This window comes from Mugil cephalus, chromosome 3 (assembly GCF_022458985.1).
Source record: "Mugil cephalus isolate CIBA_MC_2020 chromosome 3, CIBA_Mcephalus_1.1, whole genome shotgun sequence".
NCBI lineage: Eukaryota > Metazoa > Chordata > Actinopteri > Mugiliformes > Mugilidae > Mugil > Mugil cephalus.
The window spans coordinates 10,398,829-10,419,761 of record NC_061772.1 but is presented as its reverse complement, the minus strand read 5'-3'; the positions used below and the strand labels follow the sequence as shown (position 1 = coordinate 10,419,761).

The window sequence follows — 20,933 nt, the reverse complement described above, 5'->3', positions numbered from 1 at the left end:
TAGTTGATTGGAACCCGACCCCGTTGGTGTCTTCCAGTGTGTCTGAAAGACATCTGTCCTTTTTTCACCAGTTCTTCTGTGTTATGTCATAAAGGGGACGACCATGAATACGGTTAGGTGCAGCTCCCTCCTGTCTGGTGCGCTCTGTTGATGATTGTTTTACATCAGCCGTGTGGACCAGGAAGGGTTTTTGGATATTAGTGAAAATCAGTGAGCGACTTATTTATTTTATTGAGTGTATAAGGAAATATGTTTAAGGAAGTATCGCCAGTCTTTCAGTGGGGAAAAATTTCAAGTTATCTATGCACATTTTATGAGGGGCAATAAAAAGGTGCAAGGGTTGTATATGCTGACATGCAGTCACACACACACACACACACACACACACACACACACGTGAATGTGGGTTCAAGCTCGTTTTTACTTCTTCACATAACAGCTTATAGGTCAAACACACTCTATCTCTTGCTCAGTTTCAACATGTTTAAATTAACTGAGGCCAACAATTATCTACGTGTTGTTTGTTGAAGATATAGGCTGCATGGAAGGTCTGCTTTTGTTGGTGTCCGAGGTCAGTTGGTTTAATGCCATCATTACATATTTCTCCAAGATGCCCGGTGTAGTTTTGTGTACTGATTTATGTTTATATGCTCAGGGTGTCCAAGTGCAAACAAATAACCAAAAATGATATAGAGACATGGTATAATAGGGAACACCAAACCGTTCACATGTGCAAAGAAAGAACCCCAAGTTTTATCAAATTTAGCATCCGAACCGTTTATTGCACATCTTATTTTCTCCACTTTCATAAAATTGAGTATATCTTTGATCCAGGAAGAGTGGGTGGGGGGTGACTTCCATCTCATTAGTATTAGACGTTGGGCCGAAACCCTAAACAGTGCAGGTTCAAATGGAGTTGCAATACATATTGATGTGGAGTTAAAGACACTCAGCCAATAGCTGTGAAATGAGGGGCAAGACCACAGCATATGAATATATAGGAAGCAGGTGACGACATCTGTCACATATGTGATCAACATCATCATGAATGTTGGACAGCCTGACTTTGGTCGAATGCTCTCGGTGCAGAATTTTATGCTGGGTCAGACCATGTCTTCACAGATAGATGAGGAATGAACTCCTAATCTTCCCATTGAGTTCTTAGCTGGGTTAGAGAAACTGGATGCAGCGAGAGAATAAGGTTATATAAACGTGATACCGTACTTTTAGCAGGCGGGAGAGGAGATGACAAGGGGTCAAGGGGTGAAGCTGCTGGGAGATTGAGATTAAACTATCCAGTTTACTAAAAAAGGAATGAGGAAGAAAAACAGGAATACATTGAAAAAGATGTGATAGCTTGGGGAGGATCTTCATCTTAACAGTATGTACTCGAGCTATAAGCGACAAGAGCAGTAGCGTCCACCATCGAAAATCTTCCTGTATTTCAACGTGAAAGGGAGAAAAGGCCGTATGTTTTAAAGGCCGTATGCTATTCTTCAGGGCATTACACAACTGTCTATATTTGTATCTATATTTGTATCTGTTTGCTAAAATCATTGAAAATAGTACAACACAAAAGCAACTCAAAGCTTTCATCATTTCATGTGTTGTTGTTAGTTAGTTAGTTGGTGTTTGGCTGTTACCACTGGGTGTCAGTGCAGTGCTTTGATTTTAGCCACCTATGCCTGAATGATTTTTCCCAGTTTTCAGTTGTGTGTGCGTGTGAGTGTGTGTGTGTGTGGAAAGCGATGGACTGTGCGCAAGAGCTTTTGTTTGTCTACACAAACAATTTGTCCACATCAGTTTCACCTTCGTGCGTGCGTTTTGTGTGTGTGTGCACGCATGAAGCCGCGTGTCTGCGTGGCAGTGTGTGTGTGTGTGTGTGTGTGTGTGTGCGCGTGCGCGGTGTGTCTGCGTGGCAGTGTGTGTGTGTGTGTGCGCGGTGTGTCTGCGTGGCAGTGTGTGTGTGTGCGCGGTGCGGGCTCAGAGGAATGCCTCTGTCACTTTGTGGGCTCTCATTAAGATGCTTTGGCAGTGCATAATAAGCTGACCATATGGTCAACATGGTGGTGGCATCTCCCCCCACCTGCAGGTAGCTGAGTGTGAGAGCGGCCCCACAATAATAACACAACACAACTCCCGAGACCCAGATTTTATTGGTCGAATGCGGTGGAGTAACATAAAAACACTCTCAACTGTTCACATGAAGGAGGCCGGCGTCGCTAACAGACGACAAGAAGTTGTGTCTGAGGTGAGCTTGGCGCGCGCTGTCGTTTGTCCGTAGCTGTGATCTCGGCTCAACAGTGCTGCTTCATGATCTGTGAAATGTAGTGATGTCACAGAGGGCATTGTTACTGCTATTCACAGCTGATGCCTCTCAGATCTACAGAAAGGTCAGTAACAAGGCACTCGTTTCGGATTTGGACACACTGACATCTCCGGTGCCAAACAATAATGAGCAGCCATAAGGACTGTGTGTCGAGGATAGTTACCTGCTGTAGACGCACGTGGAGGGGCCATGTTGACTCTTCTGTTTATTGGCTCCTAAGTGGATGTGTAATGACAAGGGATGAATGAATGGAATTTGTTTGGTTCTAAACTCTCTAGATTGACTGGGGAATATTCAATGGTTCAGTAATGCCTGTTTATTTAATTTCACCTAAATTTGAACATCCAAACCGTCTCTTTTAAAATGAATGTTTTTTTGAACGGCTAATGCCAGCGCCCATCCCGCAGTAGCTAAAAGCCACTTTAAGTGGATTGTTTCTGCTGTGTATGGTTAAGTGGCCCTTATGTACAGTGAGAGTGTGAGCAGCTGTTCGCACGCACTAGCTGATTGTACACTAGCCGTCCAGAATGGAGCGGAGGAAAGCTGCAGTAAATGGGGAAAAAAGTTACGCATCCTCCAAGCCCAGGGGACCAAGATAGTTCGCCCTGCAGTCAGTAGACCAAACCGAGGCTAAAACGCTCCGTTTCTGCTTGACGTAACTAGTAAATGATATCAAGCAATAATTTGGTACAGAGTAGATAAGAGAAAGAAAACAGGCCTTGTTGTATTTTCTTCCCTCTAGTAGTCAAAAATTACAGCTTTGAAACAACCATTAATGCGTTCTTGTGTAAAACATTTTGCTTCCAACCGTTTCAGCAGATATGTTCAAAAGGCAGAGAAGATTGTGCTGCCGCTGAGCAGGGCGAACGTGTAAGGGGGTATTGCTGATCGGCACATTAAAGAAAAATAAATCCAAACAGAAACAGTTTTTGAAAATTATGCACAGCAAGAGCTTTGTGAAGGCCTGAGGGCAGCGATTTGCTCTGATTGTGCTGAAAGAATATATTTAGGTCAGAATCAGTTGAGGTAAAGGCCCAACACACGAACTCGTTTAAAACTGGACTACAAACTGTGTGTTTTATGCTGATAATTGCCCAGTGTTTGTGTAACCCACCACGTGGTTGCCCGCCGCCTTTATTTTCTGTGTAGCTCCAGAACACAACAGAAGTGATTTAAGGTTACCTTCTGTAAAGAACAGGTCTATACCTTGTTCTTTTATTAAACAAACTAAACAGGCTTATGTTGTTTATCTTATTTACACCACACCCTTAAAGCTGTAAACCTCGGCGACAACACTGGAAGCCTTGTGAGGTTTAATGTCTGAAGTCTACCAAACAATTTCAGAGCAACTATATAGAGACTTATTGCTATAGGAACAAATAAGGTTTTGTCAGCGGAAACTGCAAAAAGCCAGAACGGTGCCAGGGTAAATGCTCCGAAACGTCGATAACTACTTTCTGCCAATGTGACCGTTACGTTGTCTGACACAAAATGAGGATCAGGGAAGGCTGCTTTTAGAAAAGAAACACCTTTTTATGTGGCGTGGCTTTTCAGGACTTACAATGACACTTGTTAGACTGGAGATGCATAAAAATCCCGCATGAGGAGTTTAAAAAGGTTGGCGGATTGACAGAATGCAATTGGCACAATCCTGGTGATTGAATAGCAATCAAAAGGTTCTGTGACATCTTCATTATGGAAAGCTATTTTCTGTGCAATTTATTTAATTTTAGGTTGCGGGCTGGGGAGTAAAATTACATGCCACAAGATTACAGAAAGAACGATTTTTATACACGGATTGGCACGACGTGGTCCCACAGAGAGGAGACTGGTGGGAGAAATCTCAAGAGCGCTACGTTGCATGTATGTGCTGAAAGTATCATTTTATCACCCTCCAAATCCAATTACTGATGGAATAAAGAGAAAAACTGGCTACTAATTTAACATCTTATGTCGTACAAATGATGAGACTTTTTGAAGTTAACAAATTTGAATCGAGCCCAGTTGCATGTTGTTGATTCAACAGGCATTGTGTGTGTGTTGCATCTTATTCCAAAACTAATTTTTATTCTAACATTAGTTTGGTCTGTGTTTGAACGATTAATTTAAACTTATAATAGGAGTCAGCCAGCGCATGTCAATAACAAAATCTGATTACATTTCCGAATATTGAATTAATTGCAGCTCTGCTTTATAATAGACCGTACAACGATCCTGTTTTTCTGGGATCTTTTTAATTTGCTGGCAAACTGCCAGAGAATATGCTGAAAATAAAATAACGTGCCGTCGAGAAACTCCACACCTTCTGTTGCCCTGAAATATCCAGATGTACTGTTTTGTAACTCCCCTTCTTGACCAAAGCCCAAAATACACAGTTGAATTCCTCGGTGGCTCGGTGGCACGCTGGAGAGCATTTTCCCCATCTGTGATATGATTTCACAGTTAAGAGAGAAGCCTAATTCCCCGAGAGACTATAAATCATCTTTTAATCACAAGATAGGCTCTTAACCAGAGCAGGAAACTGACCCTGTTATTCCACATCTGCAGTGGCTCCAAATGACACGAGTATTTTTCTACCAGTCAGACAGTGTTTTAGCAGGATTAGCATCTTCCTGTTAATTTGGTATAGACAGAGACGTCCAATAGTTATCTGAATCCTGTACTGTATTGTGTGAATGAATATGTAACTGTTGTGAGACGTACTTCATGAACAAGATGAACTAGATTTGTGAGGCTGACAAGGACATTGCCACAAAGTTCCAGTCAGGCTGGTGGTACAGTCGGCCCTTCGATAATAGCAGGTTTGATGGTTCTACTGCAAGGTGTGGTAGTGTCCTTGAGCATGACACTGTGAGCCAATCTGCTCAGGATTAGCAGGTCAGTGATAGAACCATTTTGTTAGGGAGAGAGAGATGCACTTTAAGACGGTCACCTGTGACCCGTCATTATTGACTCCAGACCCGTCTAGGCCATTATTCAGACCTGCGAGTAAATTATCCATGAGATCACCTTCAGCGACACAGGCCACGTGTATATTACAGTGGTGTAGCAGAGCTGTGTGGAGGATGTACTGTGTAGAATAGAGTATTTATTTTTATTGCAGAACACAGGGTGTACAGTGGAACAAGATTTTGTTTCAGCTCTGTGAGACGCCCAATATAAACAGTAAAAACAGTAGGGAAAAAAAATGAGAGGGGAATGGAATATGAATATAAATATAAATATGACTGTGAAATATACAGATATTATGTACAGTGGTGTTCAAAATTCTCATCCAGCATAGGCAGGTTATGTAGCAGAACCACATTTAGCCTCCTTTAAATTCATTGGATTTCGGCTAAATTAGTCATACACATCATCTGAGTACGGTGCAGTTGAATTTGTTGCCAACAACGCTCTGTATTTTAGCTCTGTATCAGTTGAAACCGCAGACAGTATAAATGGGGATGGTGGAACTGCTCCTCTAAGTGAAGCCAAAGTGAGTAGAGCTCCCCCTGCTGACTGACTGCAGTATAGGTCATAACCTGCTCCATGGTAGCGGATGGGACTTGGGCCAAATTAAAACACTAAAATGCACGTAAAAAAATGTATTTTTCATTTTAGTCCGTTAATATAACGTTGGTGCATGTTCAAGTGTCAATTTTCTGGATAAGTTTAGTTTAAGTCAGTTCCTTCACGCTATAGAAACAGGATGTGACATAATGGCAAACACCAGTTGCCACGGCAACTGCTCTGTAAAGCAGACCTGTGGGACTATAAGAGTTGTAAAATATTAAGAAATTAAGAAATGTATACAGTCTATGATTGAAACAGATTGATGGATCAAATACATTTATCGTGTCATGGATTAGTCACCATGAACTAAACACCCACGTTTAAACCGTGTATCAGTGTATTGTGCATTGTAAGTTTGTGTATTGTAAGTTTGGATGTTAAACCTAATTTTATTCTGTACCGGAAAGTATTTGTGAAACCTTAATAGGGCAAGTTCTGAGTTGTGTATGTTGTGTTTCTGAAACACACCAATTTTTTTCTGAAAATCAATACCTTTGATTAAACCAACACTACTATGCTGTTGTACCGACTTTTTGTTACAAGTTAAAGAAATGGATTATTTGAGGTAGGTTGGTGTTTTCTTTTACAAGTGTATTTGATTAGGTTGTTTTTTTTTTTTTCTGCAAAAAATACAAAAGTTAATAGCATTACGGGCTGACTTTCTCCGGACAAAATATTCTGCCATCAAATGAAAAGAATGCTGGGCTGGACAGCTGATATTTTTCTTCTCTGATGAAGCAAAAGGGAATTTCAAGAGTGCTTGGAGAGAGAGACAGTCATAGAGACGGAGAGCTTTTATTTGTTTCAGTTTCATTTAACAGAGGACATTTAATTCAGGAGGGAAACACAAAACAAATGTTTAAAATTAAATAAATGACTTCCTCCTAGGTGATGAAATAATGAAAAGAAAGAGATGGAAGCTACGCGTGTCCTTAAAGAACACTTGGCAGTATAGTGCAGCATAACAATGAGATTCACTTGGTACATTTACTTAAGGATTACACCTCATGGCTTCTTTATTGCACAGCCAGCACTTCTCTTGTCATCAAACTAACCTGTCATTCTTGTCAATACTTTGCTGACTCTACAACATTTTGACATCAATTCTGTGAAGTGACAGGCAACAAATCAAACTTCATTTCTGCTCTAGGTAAGATTCAACAGAAGCAACTCATAAATTACTGTTTCGGTCCTTTAACGTGCATTATTAATAAAATAAGCAGAAAATGATCCGTCTATTGATCCTGCTCGGGGAAATTCTTTCTCTGCAGTTGACTCATCCATAGTGTGTTCACTCGGAGCAGCCGGCTGCCACTTGCGTAGTGCCTGGGATGCAATTTGAGGGTAAGGCACTTGCTACAGGCACTACAGGCACTTGCTACAGGCCATGGACATGGGGAGATGTGAACTCAATCTGCTCTGTTGGACGCCCTCAGTGGACAGGAGATTGCAAGCTGGACTGACTTTGATGTTCCCGCTGAAAGAGGGCAATGCAATATATGCTATATGACTTATTAACATGCCACTAGTGTGTATCACATTTTATTTGCATGTTGGTATGTGGTGCAATTCTGAGGGATTTGTAGGTAATAATACAACAATGGCTGATGTGAACAATAGAATAGAGAAAATGAAATATACAAAAAATATGAAATCCAATAAAATAAAAAGGGTGGGTTTAGTTTTACTAACTGTTTCAACAGCTCAAAGCACAGTTTCTGTCAGGCACTTCAGGGCAACTAAATTACTTCCATGACTCATACACTATATTTCCAAAAGTATACGCTCACCCATTCAAATAACTCTATTCAGGCGTCCCAATCACTTCCATGGCCACAGTTGTATAGAACCAAGCACTTAGATGTGCAGACTGCATCTACGAACATTTGTGAAAGAATGGGTCGCTCTCAGGCGCTCAGTCAATTCCAGCGTGGTTCTGTGATAGGATGATAGGATGCCACCTGTGCAACAAGTCCAGTCGTGAAATTTCCTCGCTACCAAATGCTCCACAGTCAGCTGTCAGTGGTTTATAACAAAGGGAAGCGATTGGGAACAACAGCAACTCAGCCGTGAAGCCAACTTTCTGCAGAGTAAATCGCTACAGACGTCCAAACTTCATGTGGCTGCAGATTAACTCGGTGCATAGAGAGCTTCATGGAATGGGTTTCCATGGCAAAGCAGCTGCATCCAAGCCAAACATCACCAAGTGCAATGCAAAGCGTTGGATGCAGTGGTGTAAAGCACCGTCACTGGATTTTAGGGTGGTGGAGACGCCTTCTCTGGAGTGACCAACATCTGGAAATCTGATGGACCAAGCTGGGTTTAGCGTTTTCCAGGTGAACTGTACTTGTCTGACTGCATCATGCCAAGGGTGAAGTTTGGTGGAGGGAGGATTATGGTGTGGGGTTCAAAGTTCCAGTGAAAGGAACCCTGAATGCATCACCATACAAAGAGACAACATTGTGGGAACAGTTTGGGGATGAACCTTTCCTGTTCCAACATGACTGTGCACCAGAGCACAAAGCAAGGTCCACAAAGACATGGATGAGTGAGTTGGCGTGGAAGAACTCGACTGGCCTGCACAGACCTCAACCCAACGCAACACCCCCGGGATGAATTAGAGCGAAGACTGTGAGCCAGGCCTTCTCGTCCAACATCAGTGTCTGACCTCACACATATGCTTCTGGAAGAACGGTCACGAATTCCCATAAAAGCCTTCCCAGAACCGTTGAAGCTATTGTAGCTGCAAAGGATGGGCTGACATCATATTTAACCTTATGGATTACGAATGAGACATCACTTACGTTCATATGCGTGTAAAAGCAGGAGGGTGAATCCTTTTGGCAATATAGTGTACATTGTAGTCATGTCAGATAAAAGGCTGGAACGAGACCTCAGAGCACTTTAAAGACGAGTAACAATACATTTTAAAATCAACACAGGGGCCCTAAAGTCAGAAGAAAAACGCATTCTCGCTTTTAGTCCTGAGTTGTGCTCTGATTCAGCTGTAACTGATTAAAGATGCTCTGCTGATGTACTGTCCAGTTCATTATGTACACTAGTAAAAACGAATGCATTCTGATATAAAAGCCCGGCCCTAAATCTTACCTTCACGAGGGCTGTGATATTCAGCGTATGTGTACAATTACTGAGGCTGTGGTTTGTTGTACTTCTGAATTATGTTGTGTTGCACCAAGGAGCATTTAAGGCAGTGTTATTACATGAGAACGTATTCAGGGTTGTCAATAGTGATCAACTAATAGGCGACGAGTGCGACCTTTATGTTCCAGATGATTAAAAGCAGATTTACATTTTTCCACCAAGGTACATTAAAAGTACAACAGTGTGTTGGCCGTTACGCACAGTGTGTGTCACCTGGGCGTCTTTCTATCAAAGGGTCCTCTAAATGTCATATGACTGTGTGCGCAGTGTCTGTGAACTTTACTGATCTTGTCATAATCAAAATCAGAGTGCGGCCCCAGTCTGCCTCGCTGTCATTTGCAATTCCATCCTGCCTCCGAGTGACACAGTCCACAGCCTCAGGACAGAATCACTTTCAAATATTGTTGGTGTCCTGCACAGAGAGACGCTGGTGGTGCTCACAGAGCGTGAGTGTTTGTATGCAACGGTGCAACAGCTGTAATGAAGGACAGCAAGACAGATGGCATCAACTGCTCTGTTGTGCTTTGTTCTCCTGCGCGCTCACCTTTATTTTCTGTTTGTCTTTCCGGTTTTCTTTCCGTCTTTGAGTTTCAATTGAGGTTTTTGTTCCCATCGTGCGCTGAAGTGAGTTTCTGAAACATTTGGATCGTTATATTCCAGCTCTTGTGATGGACTCGAATAGGATATTCATGCAGTAATTTTAATTAACGTTTTCGGACTTTCTGACGCAAATGTTTCACAATCAGAGATTCAGCTCGAAACAGCTCCAGCAGATTAAATAATTATTTATTATTCATAATTAATGATTCCCAACACATTGTATGTGTAGAAGGTTAATGGAAGTAATTTTCCTTTGATGTTAACACAACATGACGACTGTGAAAGTCTAGTGTTCAGATGGAATTATATCTCACCACATTTTCACTAGCTGTAATTTTGCTGTTGGGAAATTATGCTTAATGTGATTAAAGCTGACTACAGCGCGCTGAAGTTTACTTGAACTGGACGACATGTGCTGAGGCTGTATGGGCTTTGATTCCTGCTCACGGCCCTTTGCTGCATGTTGCTCCCCTCTCTCTCACCTCATTCCTGTCTGTCTTCAGCTGTCCCTACCCAATACAGGTGAACCAGGCCCCAAAAATATCTGCAAAAATAAAAAGATTTACAAACTTTTTAAATGTAAGTGACCCTTGTACATATCAAGAAATGCAGGTGATTATCAAGTAAAAAGTTCTTTTTATACAAAATTTGCAGAATATAGTAATAAAAAGTGTGGTTTTTATCACATATTAAAAGCCAGTTTAGAACATGGCTTACAAATAAATCATTCAATAATGTGACATAAAATAATGGTTCAAAGAGATTTTATTTGTGTACAATTAAATTCCCAGTTATTTTCGCTTCTCTTCCCGTTCTGCGCTGTTTTATTTTTCTTTTCTTCTTCTTTACCGGGGACATGTTATTCTTCAGTCATGTATCCATTGTTTTGTCCTCTTCAAATAAATGAAAAGTTATATTAAGAAAATACTCCAATTTCCTAGTTATTAAGTCAGTTAGCGTTGGGTGTTGCTGGTTGCCAGGGGCAGCAGTGGCCACTGAGGAACAATCACCTCTGAATATTGGCGATTGACTGAATCACGATCGAGTGTCCAAGAGAGCCGTCTTCTAATTTTCGTCAAACAGCCTTTTTTTTCTGTTTGTGTCCGCATCCTGCATTTCATCTTCATCTTTTCTTTTCTTTGTCTCCTCCCCGGGTTTTCTGACACCTTCAACATGCCCCCAGATTATCGCTCCACCGCTTCACAGCCGTGTTCTCCCCAGAGGACGCCCGGCGACGGTGACGTCGTTCATGGGAGGTGTGGTGTTGCACGCTTCGCATTTCTTTTATTGTTTCAGATGCCGTTTTTTAAATTACAATTTAAAAAAAAAAAAAAAAAAAAAAAAAAAGGTCTATAAAATCCACCCTGCCAAAATGGCCAGTGGGAGGCGCTGTGTTACCCCCCACTGCTGAAATTTACCTGCATTAATTGGGTTGGCAGGTGTTAATGTTGTAAAACTGCAGAAGGTCAGCTCTTCTTATTGTGGAGGTCAGTAGACCTTGATTTGAGTTAAAATTTTACAATATCATAGCCCTTTGGAAAGAAATGTTTCTCATCCCATTTTGTTATTAAAAGTATTAATTAATTTAACGTGTTTTATTAAAGATGTTCAGCCCTGACATTGAGTCTCTCTCAGTCTGATCACTGTCCGCTCACTCACACTCTGTCACTTCCTTTATTTTCTGTACTCAAAGCTCTTTCATACCATTAGAGGGTAACATAACATGTCCCCAGCACTATTATACATCATAGTCCTTGTCTTTCACTTCCTGTACTTGAGATTATCTACTGGTTCCTGTATCCTTGGAAGTAAAGCTCATTTTTACATCTTTTTACATCCTACCTTTTGTGTCACACTCTTTTTTTCCCCCAACAACGGAGCTCTGATAGAGTTCCTTTTTTTTGTTTGTTTTTTGTTGTTATTTCTTTTTAATTTCTTATTTGAGCTGAATGTCACTGTGCTAAAATGCAGAAATCACATGGACAGATCAAAGCTGCGAGCGTAGACTGGAAAGCCTGCTAGCATTCTTTGAGCTGCTATAAATGCACACTGCAACACTGCCGACACTTCAAAACTGCTGCGCTGCTCAAACCACAGGACCTCATTTCTCCCGGCCTGTTTTTATGTCGACATGAAGGTGCACTGATTACAAGATTATTCCACTTGGAGAAATCCACGGCAGGAGCAAATAATTGCAATATTCAATGAAGACTCCAGAGAAGTCCCAGTGGGGCAGAGTGTATCAGTTTCTCAGGTGTGGAAATGATGCGTTCTGACACGGCTGCTTGTACGGGCATGTACTGATTCAGGGAGGAGAGCAGGTGTAAAAATAGTGCAGATGGGATTTACCATGTCCGTCCCCACCTGCAGCATTCAGACCTGATAGACATCCTGCAGATTGTGTCACTCAAGGGTTTTTTTTTTTCTCACATCTGAAAACTGGTAAATGCTGCAAAAAAATCCTGCAGAGCTTATTTTTTAGGGATGAATCCATTCCAGCCTCAGTGCGAAATATACAATGTTTAGATTTTATAACCCTCTTGAAATATGTGTTCTGTCATATTTCCTTTTGGTGTCTACGTGAATTGTTAGAGTTTTAGCAGGTAGCACATACACAGCAACAAAATATGTAATATTGTTGGCTCTACATTTAACAGACTCCACATTAAATGCATTTTACTGATATAAATCAACGAATGCATTTTTAGAGCCCAGTGCGTTCACATCGAGTCATTTTCACCAAGTTGCATTTGATGATGTTACCGATGGAGTTGTTTCAAACAGGTTAAGCAGACACTTTGGAAAGTTTCACCTTTACAGCTCAGGTTTTGTCCGTATGGTGTATTGTTCTATTTTATGTTCTTTAAAAGTGTCTTGTCTTGCATGTCATGCTGCTCACACGCCTTAAATTGTCCATCAGGGGTCACATAAAGTTTTCTGAATCTAAATAGTGGAGCAACAAAAAAATGCTTGAACCATGTCGTGTTTATATCAGTTGATTTGTTGCACATCTCGTCAACTTCCACTGAAAATGTACTGAGTGTGAATGTAACATTCGAGTTTGGTTAGCCGTCCATCCATCCATCCATCCATCCATCCATCCATCCATCCATCCATTCGTCCATCCATCCATCCATTCGTCCTTACCCACTTTACTTTTGAGTTTTTGGTGTCAAATATTGGCGAAGTGAGAGATGAAATGTCACTAGAGTGTCACACATGAGGTTAGGGTTTAGGTTAGGTTTCTTTTTTTGGGGGTGTTGCTTGCTTTTGATTTAGAAAACCAAACTTACTCAGCAGAGAATTAACCAAAGTTGGATGAGAGAACAATGATGTGCACATAGTAAATCAAGACAGGAGGGTGGACAGAAGCACGGAGGAATAAAAACAAAGAGGGGGGTGGGAGATAGACTGACAGATGAGGAGAAGAAGGAGATAATGAGGCGAAGAGATGAGAGAAAGGAGTGGTGCCAGCAAACACGGCAAAATCAAATGGGGAAAATTAAAAAGGAACCTAGAACTGAAAGGATGAAGGGAGAGAATGAGGAATTAAGGCCAGGTGATAAGGAACGGACAAGAGGCCTAATTGAAAGCAAGCGAGGGAGAAAAGTCTGGACTTGAGTTTGTGGGAAAAGGTGTTTGAGAGACAAAGGGAGAGCGTGCGAGAGGGAGATAGGGAAGCAAAACAAATTAAGAGAGGAGGGCAAAAAGGAATGGGCGGCTGAGAGAGTGACAGAATGAAAGAGTGAAATCAGATGGAAGAGCCTGTTTTGTTCACCCAGGCTGAAAGTTGAATCACAGTTTACAAGTTTTTGGCTTCTGACAGCCATGTTTGTGTGCTTTTCATTAGGCAGCGTAGCAGGAGCGGAGGCACCGTGCCATATGTTCATGTTGTTCCGCCTCGTACGTCAATCCACACATTCCTTGGCTCAAGTTTTGAGGCGCATGTTGAAATTGTTAAACAACATCGCTAGTGTGTGAAGGTAAAACCTGAGTAGCACTTGTAGAACACGCGGGTCTTACTGCTGCTGGACGTTTCTCAGCGTAGGGAAAACCTCGTGCTGCTGTAATTATTTGAGGCCATTTGTTTTTCTTAACTGCATAATTCATTTCTTGACCACTTGCACTCACCTGATATTGCGTTTGCATTTCCAAACGCTCTCATCTGTCATCGTGATTTCCACTGAAAAGCACAACGAGGTGTCAGGGGATGATGTATAGGACAGGGCACAGGTCCCCTATACAAAGGCTGGCGTTCCTGCCAGACGCAGCAACCGCACAATAGGGGTTTTTAGTTGATGCGGAGACGTCACACACCCCAGCAAGGCCCAGATGTCCACTCAAACAACCGGTTCTTGAACACGGCACAATAATATCCGTATGGTGATATATATGCCGTGATGAAGATTTAGATAAGTTTCTCTGTAATGTTGCTCCAGTTCATTAACTCAGCTGAATTACAAGCAGCAAGCTTTTCACAGACTCCATTTTACAGTTTTGACCATTAAATTGACCTGCAGCTTATTTGGAGAAAACAGAATGTATCATCGTTCTCTGCAACAGCCTCTCTGTCCTCCACAGATGGTTGCTGATTTTTTGATTAATTTATTTTTTTTGGTACAAATGAGGGAGGAAGCAGGGGCAAAGTCCAAGCACTCAAATCCTGTGTCGAAAACGCTGCAAAAAATAGAACATCCTGTTCATCTGAAAATGTAGTGAGTGGCGTGTGTGCCAGCAAAGTAAAAAAATAAAAAAAAAAAAAATTAACCGGATAGTATAGGATGTTATTTGACAAGAACCATAGCAAATTTGGTACGTAATGTAGGTGGGCAACAGATTTCATCCTCATCGTTTCGTCCGGTCTTGCTCTCTCTAGTCAGTGCGAAGATGAATGATGATGAGGACGTGATGGACGATGAAGGAGACTACATGGTGATCAAGATGACAGAAGGATGAAACATGGCTTGAGGGGAGAGTTCGCTCAAGGTCTTTCACGCCGTTTTATTTTCGGGAAGGCAACGGTACAGGTGCAAAGTGCAGTCAGCTGTCAGGATCGGACGGGGCACGGCGTCTGCGTCCGCGGTGCCCGAGTCCAGAGGCATGCGGTTCGCCCGTGATGCAGTGAGACGCTGAGTAAGAGTTTGAGGAACAACTTCATTAGAAGGTGCGTTGCCGTGGAGACTGGGAATGATCCATCTCCTGTCACCTCTTTAAAAGCAGCGCACTCCCCTCCATGAGGTAATGACTGGGTAAGAGGAAGAGTTTCTTTTTTGGTAGGATTCACTTTACCTGAAGAATTTATGAATAAACATAAATCATACATAGATGACGTTTATCTTTTGGGCGGTGCTTTTGTCACAACTACGGTCATAAAAATAGCACAGACCCCTCTATCTCCTTTCCTTCTCCTTCTTGCTAGAGAAAATTAGTTAAAACTTCGCTCCTCCCAGGAGAGACTTAAAGTCCAGACCTTAACCACTTGAGGTTTGGTCAACACACACATCGTTAGCCCTTAAAGCACAACTGCCTAGGTCGTATTAGTCGTATGTTGTCGCAAAACAAGAAAAAACATTTTTAGCAACCACACTGGTATTTTTATTAACGTTGTACAAGTAAGTCAAAAAATGGCTTTGTCAATTATGCTGTTAGGCTAACAATATGTATTCATTATTTTCTTGTATAATCTGGCCTTTAGCAGATTGAAACTGTGACCATGTAAATAAATGTTTTCAGTTTGAGCTGGGAACCTTTTGTTAAACGTCTGCTGACCTTCACTTCCTGTCACAACATTGTTTTCCTCTATCAAGCAAAATAAAAAACAGGTGCCAGTCATTTTGCTTTGGAATTGCGCCTTTGTTATCGTCAAATATGTTTTTGGCACGTTCTGGTGAAATGTTGTCTCTCTGTCCTTCTTCTGTACTTGTAGAGTTACAAACACAGTCACACAGACACACACACACACACATATATATATATTTTCTCTTTTCTTATAAGTGTGGCAGCTCAGTATGGCTGAATTTATCCAGACAAGTTAAAAACACAGATACCCCAGTGTAACATCAATAGTATGGCAGAACTTATATATCATTCTTTATTTATGTCTCGAAAATCATAGATTTTTCCTTCGTTTGCAATGATGTTGAGAACTTCTTACAACCGGATTCAAAAAGCCCCCAAATCCATTGTGTGTCAGTTGTTTTTTAAGATGCATAAACCAAACGTTTATGCGTATAACTTAAGGTTGGATTGAATCGTCCCTTTTAAAATTTTCTCTGCATAGTGACTTTAGAACAGTATAGATATAGATATTTTGATTTGTCACTGTTTGCAAAGTGCAGGTTTATTAATGATAGCTGTGTTTCACTTTGGGGAGGTCCTGCACATTCTGGTTCACTGTCATGGCGCCCTGGGACACTTAATGGAACTGAGACATCATTAATACACTTTGGACTTTCCTCTAGTGTAACAATACAAAATGTCTGGTGTAAAAAAGCTTAATTGACTGAAGGTTATGTATTTTAAACTGTCGCTGCCTCCCAGCACAGCCGTCACTGTAGAAATGAACTTCCATGGCTGGTTGCATGCATTGCTGTTTGTTTTGCCTTTTTGCTCAAAACTAACTACTAAACTCCACTTTCCTAATTTTAAACATGAAATCTACTAATTAAGGAAACATTTCAAACTTTAGATTGGATCCACTTTTAAAATTCACTGTAAAACATCAGATTTGTTCAGGGTAGACAACATTACGAAAGGTGTTCTTGACTATATTAGAGTGTAAAGTTAATAGAAATCTTGAAACAGAAGGTTTACTACTTGCAAATGCTCTGGAATTTAACTGACAAAACTCCCTGTAATGGTCCAAAAACTGAATGGTCTCGTTGTTTTGTGGTCGGAAAGCTGCTGGATATTCTCTGCCGAGGTCCGTTGCAGTTGTGCTTCTGTGGTTGGCAGTTTAATATTTACAGTACTTCCATTTCATTAGCTCTTTGAAACGACGGGTTCGGGCCTCTTCAGATCGTCCTGCCGATGGGAGCCGCCGCTTATTTTTATTGCATTTTTTCACATTTTACATCCCTCTCTCTGACTCTAAACGCGTTTCTCTGGGATGGGGCTAAAATAATTGAGCCGTATTGAGCTAAATGTGTTACACAGTGTAATTCAATCTGTGTGCTGGCCAATTACACTAATATGCAATCTGATTTTAGAAACAATAAGACGAGATCTGATTACATTTTGGAGTTATAAAGCTATTATTACAGTAATGCAACACCTGGAAACTCTCCTGTGTGTCTCTGATAGAATGAGGTGGCGAGAGACGGAGGGAGACGGCTTGGAAGGCAGAGGACGACGGGCTTGCAGACAGTGAGACAGGTAATTGAGACAGTTTTTGTACTTGTGGAAGAGAACTTGATTAATTTCATTGGACCTGTCCTCCCAAAACAAATCCAATATAACTGTCTGCTAGCTACTTATACAGTTATCCCAAGTGTGTGTGTGTTCATTTCTGGACGCGCATTTGTGTGTGAGGGCGCGCCCATTAGCTTTTTCCTTTCCCCGTCTTAGTTTGTGTGTGTTTGTGTACCCCAGTATGTTTGTGTTTTTGTTTGTATTCCCGGCAGTGCGTATTTATTCAGTTAGCAGCCGATAGCTCAAACCTTGGGTCAAGGTGACTTAGTGAATCAAAACAAGCTAATTAGCTACTAACCTAATTAGTTTGTCTAACAACACAGGTAAAGGGGAAAAAAAAAGAAAAGAAAAGAAGAAAGAGAGGCCTCATACACCCCTCCCTCCCTCTATCCATTCCTTAATGAAATATGTGTCTCCTCTCTCTCCTTTCGTCTCCTTATCATAATCAGTCTCTTCTGGGCATAGACTCAGAGTTTAACCTCCTCAAAGTCAATTTAGCTCCCTACTCTCTCCTTCTTTCTTTCTTTTCACTTCTCTACTTTCTCTCTCCTTCCCTGTGCTCAGCATACCCCCATTCTTCTCCGTCTGCCCTTTTATTTCCTGTCTCTTGACTCCCCTGCAACTTCCACTGCCCTCTGTCTCAGTCAGTGGGGGGCTGCTCTTCTCCTGGGGCCCAAGATGCAGAGCTCAATCTCTTCTGTGTCCTCCACTACCTACCCCCCCCCCCCCCCCCGTGGGCCTGTAGGATTTTATTAATGACAACACAGTGACCACCAAACGGCTGCGTGCATGCTGAGGAAGATCATGTGACGTGATCAAAACGTATGGATGTTCAGATGAGACTATTTTGTCTGCTGCTGTTTTCGAAGGCCGAGAATACTGTTTAAAATCTGTCCTTGCACACGTCTGAATAAGTCACAGCTTCATTAGTGCTTGTACAGAAACTCACTGAACAGATCTTGAAGTAATGTTCATCTCTGGGAAGAGTTTTGCAAAGTTGATCAAATAAAATGATACTAAGAAAAAATGCAGCATCTACTTAAGACTTATCGATTCAGAGGCCAGCTCAAAGATTTCCTGACCTCTTGGCGCTTTGTGACGATCCACCGGCCCAGTCAGATGATTTTGCAGGCTTTATGTGGTAAGAGACAAAAAAGTAGAAACGTATACATAATCTGAGTGCCAGTGAGTTGAGTCTGAATGCTTAAATTACGCTGTTGTCTGTTGTAAAATGTAACATAACTTAAAGGATAAACAGTGATTAGGGCCCTTGACAATGAGCATATGTCACATAATACGTTGGACTGTTGCATGCAAAGGAATATGAGTGCAGTAAAATACAAAACAGATGAAAAGAAGATGTTTTGTTGTGTCAGATGAGGCGTTTTTCCTTCTGTTGATCAGCCAAGCAAATAGTAAGGAAGCCGATACTGGACGTAATTATTAATAGCAGGCTTTATACGGTTTACTCACGGTGAAACGGCGTGCAGCAGTCAAACGGAGAAACGTTGAACACAGTGAAGTTAAACTGGAGAAATGTAACAGAACAGACCTTGGCAGCACAGTGGAGTGCTTTTAAATCAATGAAATATTAGAATAGAAGTGCCCGAGAAAAGAAAAAAGATTTAAAGAAAAACGTATCAGAGAGCAACAAGAACCGAACCAGACTGGAATTCAGAATCAAATGAGGCGAGTAAAGGGAGTTAATCTGTCTGAAATTAAACTAAATTAAGGACTCGCTTTGGCATTTAAAGAAGGCGTTTAAAGATGAGGTCTTACATTTAAAAAAATAAATAAAATAAAATAATAATAATAAAGATATCCCTGGGAAAATAGTGCCAGTTTGGTCAGTGCACGTACAGTCTGTGGTATTTTACAGTATTTTGCAGTACAACATAATTTTCAGTGGAATGTGAAATCCTACTCATCTTAACACTGTCACAAATAGTAGCAACGGAGGGACAAAGAGGGAGGCAAAATCCAGAACTAAAGGTGCTGCAGGGTATCTAGAAACACAACCACAAACACAGACAAGGACCAAAACCAAGACAAGAACACAAGAAACACAAGGAGAAACCAATCATCCAACAACGACAGGAGGAAAACGCAGGAACGACACGACGTCAACATGTAACAGGAAACACAAGAAAAAAATATGTCAAAAGCACACAGCATCTTACAGTGTCTCAGAACATATGCTTTAACCACATGAGAGAGGCGGGGGGAGAGGGGGAGAAAAAGAAGGAGGGTGAAAGGGAGACTCTTTGCAAAGTTTAATTTACAACATTTGATTTTGTTGTTTGCGCTTCCTCTGAGTCATGGAGCCGCTGCATTCAATCAAGACTCGGTCAACATTCAAAGGGTGCCTTCTTATTATCTTAGATTACATGTGTTATTTTACTCATACATTTTCATATATTATGTACACATGTGAGACCGGGGTATAAGGAAGACGAGTGGATGAAAGGCAAATGTGCCGAAGGAAGGAAGGAGGAGGAGAAGTGGAATAAAGAGGGAGGCAGCACGGCCCGCATGCTGAAAGAAACTCCACCAATATGAGAACGGCTCATTGTGGATTCCACTGAGCATCAAGAGACTTTGGAGATATTATAAACATCTGCTACGTTACTTTTCATTAATACTTCCACCAACTTGACTTTGTATATTGTATATTTCAAAATATAAAATAGTGGTTATATTTAAAGGTGACACTAATGTGTGAAATACATTATCTTCCTCGATCCTCAACAAGTCTCTAATGGGACGAAAACCCCTGGAGTCTGGAGTCATGACAAGGCACTGTGAATTTAATCATGTAACAGTCTTTAGTAGCAAAATTGATGTTGACTTGCAGTAAAAATACATCACAACTAATGCATTTTTTTTGTCAGTTTCCATTAACAAAGTGTCCAGGGATGCTATGAAGTCTCAACCGTCCCCTTTCTCTTCACACATCTGAGCTTGACATCCGCTCTTTTCTGCCGACAAACTTTTCAACTTTTTCTCCGAAGTAATAGTCACTTTCTGGGTGAATAGTGGTTCTGTCTAAAAATTCTATGAAGGGCTGCCAAGTTTTGTTGAAAACATTACCAGAACCCACAAGTGACAATTTAACCTGAGCCAGCTATTGTGTGAAGGAGAAAGAACATGTTTTCACTTAGAAGGAATAAGGCGTCTAGGCCTAGTTGTGAAGCCGCTTTGTCACAGGGAGGAACCAAACAGGGCCATGCAAGGCGACACAAGATCCGCATCAAAGACTTTTGCAAGTCTGTCAAAAATTTTGTCACTGGTGCCTTGGTTAACCTTTGCCAGATGAGCATGTGTGTTGTGCAGTCTGAAAAGAGCCTTACATTGTAGCGAGCTGTGCCTAACACACTTAGACTGAGACAGACTTTAATGATCCACGAGGGAAATCACTTTGTCACCGTAGCTTTGTTGCACATAAAAGTAAACACTCTTAAAAACCACAAGAAATGTAAAATGAAATAATTAGCAGTATGAATAAATGTACAAAAGTAGTCGGCAAAACAGTGTCCACGGCGATGCGGTTGTTTGGCCAGTTGCATAGCAACGGCGGCACGGATCGTGTCGCACGGTGTTTCCTTGTCCTTGTCGCTGAGGGAGGGATGTGCCGACAAGCTTGAGAATTTGGTCCCACTGGCCGTCTGTTGTTGGCACCTCTATCTCCTCCTCCCGGGTTCGCTTCAGGTGAGTCACCTGGTCAGGGTTAATCCAATCAATGGAGCTGTAAGTCACAGAGATGGAGCGTCTTTAGGCAGGGTCGACGGAGAGCAAAGAGTCAATCAGAGACCCGGGCGGGTGGTTGGGCAAGTGAGGGTAGGTGGTTTGAACAAAGTGCCTGGCTTGAAGAAAACAG

The 20,933-nt window shown here is 41.6% G+C and overlaps 1 long non-coding RNA gene across 1 annotated transcript in view; it reads left to right on the top strand.

The window, feature by feature from the left end:
• The window catches only part of LOC125005842, a 38,118-nt gene extending 20,350 nt beyond the window's left edge, over nt 1-17,768 (top strand). The window contains exons 2-3 of the long non-coding RNA XR_007112494.1: nt 16,949-17,020; nt 17,506-17,768. This is a non-coding gene — a long non-coding RNA (uncharacterized LOC125005842). The remainder of the gene's footprint in view (nt 1-16,948; nt 17,021-17,505) is intronic.
• Nucleotides 17,769-20,933: the final 3,165 nt, after the last annotated feature.